The following is a 7,184-nucleotide window of genomic DNA, read 5'->3' as shown; positions in this document are numbered from 1 at the left end:
GGGGCAGGGTAAGGAGCCGCCCGTGGCCCCGGCGGACCCTCTTCTTTCTCTCCCCGGGCCTAGTGGCGGCGGAGACGCCTTTGTCGTCCTCCCGCGGGAAGGCAGATGACGGCCCCCGCTCACCAGGGCCCGTTATTCCTCACAACGAGCCCCGCCCCGCCCCGCCCCGGCGGGGGAAGGCCCCAGGGCCAAGCCACCATGGCCGCCAACGCCGCCGCACTTCCGGTCGGGGCCTGAGGCCCGGGGTCAGGGGGCCGGACCTGAGGCCCCGAGGCCCAGGGTCAGTGAGCCGAACATGAGGCCCCGGGTCAGGGGACCAAACCTGAGGCCCGGGCTCAGTGAACCGAACATGAGGCCCGGGGGCAGGGGACCAAACCTGAGGCCTGAGGCCCAGGATCAGTGAACCGAACCTGAGGCCCAGGCTCAGTGGGCCAAACCTGTGGCCCATGGCCCGGGGTCAGGGGGCCAAACCTGAGGCCCGAAGCCCAGGGTCAGTGAGCCGAACATGAGGCCCGGGGGCAGGGGACCAAACCTGAGGCCCAGGCTCAGTGAACCGAACATGAGGCCCGGGGGCAAGGGACCAAACCTGAGGCCCAGGCTCAGTGAGCCGAACATGAGGCCCGGGGGCAGGGGACCAAACCTGAGGCCCGGGCTCAGTGAACCGAACATGAGGCCCGGGGGCAGGGGACCAAACCTGAGGCCCGGGCTCAGTGAACCAAACATGAGGCCCGGGGGTCAGGGAACCAAACCTTAGGCCCGAGGCCCAGGGTCAGTGAGCCGAACCTGAGGCCCGAGGCCCGGGCTCAGTGGGCCGAACCTGAGGCCCGGGGTCAGTGAGCCGAACCCGAGGCCCGAGGCCCGGATTCAGTGGGCCAAACCTGAGGCCCGAGACCCGGGCTCAGTGGGCTGACCCTGAGGCCTGGGGTTAGTGAGCCGAACGTGAGGCCCATGGCCCGGGGTCAGGGGGCCAAACCTGAGGCCTGGGGTTAGTGAGCCGAACGTGAGGCCCATGGCCCGGGGTCAGGGGGCCAAACCTGAGGCCCAGGGTCAGTGAGCCGAACATGAGGCCCATGGCCCGGGGTCAGGGGGCCAAACCTGAGGCCCATGGCCCGGGGTCAGGGGGCCAAACCTGAGGCCCGAAGCCCAGGGTCAGTGAGCCGAACATGAGGCCCGGGGGCAAGGGACCAAACCTGAGGCCCAGGCTCAGTGAACCGAACATGAGGCCCGGGGGCAGGGGACCAAACCTGAGGCCCGGGCTCAGTGAACCAAACATGAGGCCCGGGGGTCAGGGAACCAAACCTTAGGCCCGAGGCCCAGGGTCAGTGAGCCGAACCTGAGGCCCGAGGCCCGGGCTCAGTGGGCCGAACCTGAGGCCCGGGGTCAGTGAGCCGAACCCGAGGCCCGAGGCCCGGATTCAGTGGGCCAAACCTGAGGCCCGAGACCCGGGCTCAGTGGGCTGACCCTGAGGCCTGGGGTTAGTGAGCCGAACGTGAGGCCTATGGCCCGGGGTCAGGGGGCCAAACCTGAGGCCCAGGGTCAGTGAGCCGAACATGAGGCCCATGGCCCGGGGTCAGGGGGCCAAACCTGAGGCCCAAGGCCCAGGGTCAGGAGGCCGAACCTGAGGCCCGAGGCCCGCGGTCAGTGGGCTGAATCTGAGCCCGAGGCCTGGGGTCAGGAGGCCAAACCTGAAACCCGGGGTCAGGGGGGCGAATTTGAGGCCCGGGGTCAAATGCCGAACTTGAGGCCCAAGGCCCAGGTTCAGTGAGCTGAACATGAGGCCCGTGGCCCGGAGTCAGGGGGCTGAACCTGAGGCCCGGAGTTAGGGGGCCGAACCTGAGGCCCGAGGCCTGGGGTCAGTGGGCTGAACCTGAGGCCTGAGGCCCTCTGGGTCAGGGGGCCAAACCTGAGGCCCAAGCTTAGTGAGCCGAACATGAGGCCCATGGCCAGGGGTCATTGGGTCGAACCTGAGGCCCGAGGTTAGGGGGCCGAACCCAAGGCCTGGGGTCAGTGGGCCAAACCTGAGGCCCGAGGCCCCATGGGGGCCAAACCTGAGGCCCAGGGGCTGGACACGAGGCCTCCAGGGGAGCAGGAGCTTAGTGGAAAGAGCCCGGGCTTGGGGGTCAGAGGTCATGGGTTCGAATCCCAGCTTCTACCCCTTGTCACCTATGTGAATTTGGGCAAGTCACTGAACTTCTCTGTGCCTCAGTTCCCTCAGTTGGAAAATGGGGTCTAAGACTGTGAGCCCCACATGGGACAACCTCATTACCTTGTATCTGCCCCAGTGCTTAGAACAGTGCTTGGCACATAGTAAGCGCTTAACAAATTATATTTATCGTGATGATATTGACGGCAGACCACTGTTTTGTTGTCTGTGTCCCGGCCCGGCCCGGCCCGGCCCCCCCCGCCCCGTTTAGACTGTGAGCCTGTTCTTGGGCAGGGGTGGTCTCTATCTGTTGCCAAATAGTCCAGTCCAGTGCTCTGCACATATTAGGCGCTTAATAAATACGATTGAATGAATGAACAAATGCCATCATTATTAAGCACCTAGTACAGTGCTCTGCACACAGTAAGCACTCAATAAATGCGAATAAATGAAAAGCCTGCCTGGCTTCCTTCCCTTGCCGGAGCCCCCTGCAACAGGGTCGCCCCCGCCAGAGGTCCTGCTCCCTGAGGAGGGTCCCAAAAGGAAGCCAAAGTTCAAAAGTGCCTTATCTGCCTTTTTGAGGCATTACATTAGCTCCTCTCCCTCAGTCTCCACAGACACACATGCACATTATCATTTCCCCCAGACTATAGGAGATTTTTGAAGGTATATGTTATAGATGTGCACCATACGATATTGATTCTAATTTTCTTTTCTAGATATATACTGTGGGCACCCAAATCCTAGCCATAAAACAAACAATTCCTCCTTGGACAAAGCCATTTTAGGAGAAGCAGCGTGGCTTAGCGGAAAGAGCACAGGCTTGGGAGCCGGAGGACGTGGTTCTAATCCCAACTCCACTTGTCTGCTGTGTGACCTTGGGCAAGTCACTTCACTTCTCTGTGCCTCAGTTACCTCATCTGTAAAAAGGGGGATTAAAAAATGTGAGCCCCACGTGGGACAATCTGATTATCCTGTATCTACCCCAGCACTTAGAACAGTGCTCAGCACCTAGTAAGCGCTTAACAAATACCATTATTATTGATTAGAAAACATCCCCCCACAGCCTTAAATGATAGTTGTTCATTAATTTGGGCCTTGTCCCATGTAGACAGTCACTAAATACTCCATTGCAATTGGGAATTTTTTCAAGCAGATCAGTTTTCCATAAAGGAGATTGATAAAACCGTCTCTGATTTAAAAAGCCCAAGATCCTGCATGCATCCAGAAATAAATGAATATGTTCTAAGTTGCATAAGTTATAAGCACCTATCTATTTTAGTACGGGGGCCCTACTAAAAGTCAAACAAGGCACAGGTTAGAAAGTTTTTGTTTTCACATTCCCATCCTCGCTAGGCAAAATTATGCTACATAGGTGAACTGTTCAGGTGGCTTTCCTTTATCTTTCTTGAATTAAATTATCTCTATGAGCAACTTTAGTAGAGGCTCAATAGTACATGAAACTTCATCCAGGCCCTACCTATCCAGATCTTTATTTGGATCATTTTTCAGTCCTCATACACTTGGAATACATAAAATGAATATTTTGTAGTCATGTACTGTAGAGTTTGTGCCAGGTTTTCTTGGTATAGATCATGTACCTGCTTATCCTTCTACAAAACGTTCTGGTACGTCACCCCCCTCCTCCAAAATCTCCAGTGGTTGCCCATCAACCTCCCTTTGAAACAAAAACGCCTCACCATCGGCTTTTGGGCAAGTCACTTGACTTCTTGGTGCCTCCCTTCCCTCATCTGTAAAATGGGGATGAAGACTGGGAGCCCCACGTGGGACAACCTCTTCACCTTGTACCCTCTCCAGCGCTTAGAACAGTACTTTGCACATAGTAAGCACTTAAGAAATGCCATCATTATTATTCAGAGCTCTCCATCACCTTGCCCCTTCTTACCTCATCTCCCTTCTCTCCTATATCCCAGCCCCGCACCTCTGCTCCTCTGGTGCTAGCCTCACTGGGCCTCATTCTCACACATCTTGCCACCTGGCCCACGTCCTTCCTCCTCAAATCCACCAATCACACTTCCCCCCTTCGAAGCCCTACTGAAGGCTCACCTCCTCCAAGAGGCCTTCCCAGACTAAGCCCCCCTTTTCCCTCACCTCGGCATCACCCCCAACTTGCTCCTTTTGCTCCCCCTCCCCGCCCCACAGCACTTGTGTATATATGTACATATCTATAATTCTATTTATAGTGATGTCTGTTTTGATTTGTATATAGCTATAATTCTGTTTATTTATCTCCATGCCTACTTGTTTTGAAGTCTGTCTTCCCCCCTTCTACACCATAAGCCCTGTGTGGGCAGGGATTGTCTCTCACTGTTGCAGAATTGTACTTTCCATGTGCTTAGTACAGTGCTCTGCACAGAGTAAGCTCTCAATAACTACAAGTGAATGAATGAATGTGTGTTGGGATCTGGGTTATGTTCCAAGGTTACTGGAAATGACCTGCTGACAGCAACAAGATCCTAGTCTATAATTTCAGTTAAGACTGGCTCAGCAACCCAGTATGTTTGTCTATTCTCAGGTGACATGGGGAATGCCCCCCTTTTTTAAAAAAAAAAATTGATCTTTAGAGATGGGATATATTTTACAGCATGTCACAAGGAAAAAGAAAGAAGGTTGTGACAATGAAGTAGAAATTAGAAGCCATTTATCTGGAGGAGGGTTATCAACACCAAAAGAAAGTTGGCCTGGAACATGGGGCTGGGACACCTACCCTCAGACTGGAAAAAGAGGAGATATGATTAGGTTATAAGCTCTTTGAAGGCAGGTGTTGTGTCTCATCTTCCTTAGATTTGTTTCTTGGGTGTAACAGATATTGAGTAATGGTGATGATGATCTAGCAAACTGCCATGTTGGAATTAAAAGATGTCCACTGCAGCTCCAAAGGAAAAGTTTGGAGGACACTGTGTGTGATTTATGGAATGTTAGAAAAGGACAACAGTTGAAGCGAAACACTGAACTGTGAAATCAACGCCGCAGTTTTAAGTCATGCTTTGCCTAGAATTTGGATGTGATTAAATTGAAGATGAAGATTTTGAAAAAAGTTTGGTGTCTAAATGTTATGATGCAGAAGTGGGCATAAATGGAGCTCAAAGTTTCTCAGCTAGCCAGGGAAGACTTTAGCAGTGAAAGAACAGGTTCACCTTCTAGCTCTCTATGGCTGGAGAGGTGTCATTTAGTTATCGCTAGAAAGCAAGTCAGCTATTCATCAAGAAAAATGATGAATTTGTTTCTGATTTAAGACTTGCACCCGAACAAGGTTAGAACTGTGTCAGAGACTAATTTTCAATAAAACTCTGACTTCAAAAGCTGACAAGTCAATCTAATAGCAGGCAGTGGAGCCATTTCAAATAAACTTCCACTTCTTTTGATGAGGGAAAAAGACCAGAAACCACAAGCTTTGAAGAATACTAATAGCAACTCTTCGGTTATTATTTATTATGGTCAGAAGGATGCCGCACTGAAAGCTGAATCTGTAGAGATTGCTTTTTCTCAGACTTTGTTCCATCATTCATGTGCCATTGGCTTAGTACTAAACACTTAGCACAGTGCTCTTCCCACGTAATTTCCCACGCAATATTCTTCCTCTTCCTTGGGTCAAGGAATAATAGGATCTATAACAGAACACAGTGCTTTGCACACAGTAAGCATTGAAATACGATCGAATGAATGGTGTTCCTAGTAGTAGTAATAATAATAATCACAGTATTTGTTAAGCACTTACTACGTGCCAGGCTAAGCTCTAGGGTGGCTACAAGCAGCGTGGCTCAGTGGAAAGAGCCCGGGCTTTGGAGTCAGAGGTCATGAGTTCAAATCCCGGCTCTGCCACTTGCCAGCTGTGTGACTGTGGGCAAGTCGCTTCACTTCTCTGTGCCTCAGTTACCTCATCTGTAAAATGGGGATGAAGACGGTGAGCCCCACATGGGACAACCTGATTCCCCTGTGTCTACCCCAGCGCTTAGAACAGTGCTCGGCCCATAGTAAGCGCTTAACCAATACCATCATTATTATTACAAGCAAATCGAGTTGGACGCAGACCCTGTCCCACGTGAGGCTCACAATCTCCACCCCCATTTTGCAGATGAGGTAACTGAGGTGCAGAGAAGTGAAATGACTTGCCCAAAGTCACACAACAGACAAGTGGCAGAGCCAGGATTAGAACCCATGAGCTGCTGCCTCCCAGGCCCATGCTCTCTCCACTACCCTGTACTGCTTCACAAAAATAATAATAGTAGAAATTTATTACACCTGTTGTGTACGAAACACTGGGAAAACATATCCAGGTGAAAAGTAGACCTGGCCCCTGGCTCCCAAGGGATTCACAATCATCTAAGAATAAATAGAGGGATGGACACATAAGAAAAGATGAAATGAAAACAAAAACCTGAAAGACAAGGATAATGGCAAACACAAGAGCAGTAGCACACCGTGGCCAAAGAAGGAAAGTTTCAGGCTCCTAGAACAGTCCTTGGCACACAGTAAGCGCTCAACAAAATACCATTATTATTAATATTACACTCTAACAATAAATACAGAACATTGACTGATGCTTCCCCGCCGTTTGCAAAGAAACATTATGTTAAGGTTGCAGTAGCTCCTCTGTAGGTACTGTGGCTCAGTGGAAAGAGCCCAGTCTTGGGAGTCAGAAGTCATGGGTTCTAATTCCAGCTCCGCCGCTTGTCAGCTGTGTGACTTTGGGCACGTCACTTCACTTCTCTGGGCCTCAGTTCCCTCATCTGTAAAATGGGGATGAAGACTGTGAGTCCCCAAATGGGAAAATAATAATAATGTTGGCGTTTGTTAAGCGCTTACTAAGTGCCAAGCACTGTTCTAAGCACTGGGGTAGATACAAAGTAATCAGGTTGTCCCACGTAGGGCCCACAGTCTTCATCCCCATTTTACAGATGAGGGAACTGAGGCCCAGTGAAGTGACTTGCACAAAGTCACACAGCTGAGAGGCAGAGCCAGGATTCGAACCCATGACCTCTGACTCCCAAAACCCAGGCTCTTGCCACTAAGCCACGCT

The sequence above is a fragment of the Ornithorhynchus anatinus genome, chromosome 7 (genome assembly GCF_004115215.2).
Source record: "Ornithorhynchus anatinus isolate Pmale09 chromosome 7, mOrnAna1.pri.v4, whole genome shotgun sequence".
NCBI classification, from domain to species: Eukaryota; Metazoa; Chordata; class Mammalia; order Monotremata; family Ornithorhynchidae; genus Ornithorhynchus; species Ornithorhynchus anatinus.
This window is presented reverse-complemented; position numbering follows the sequence as displayed.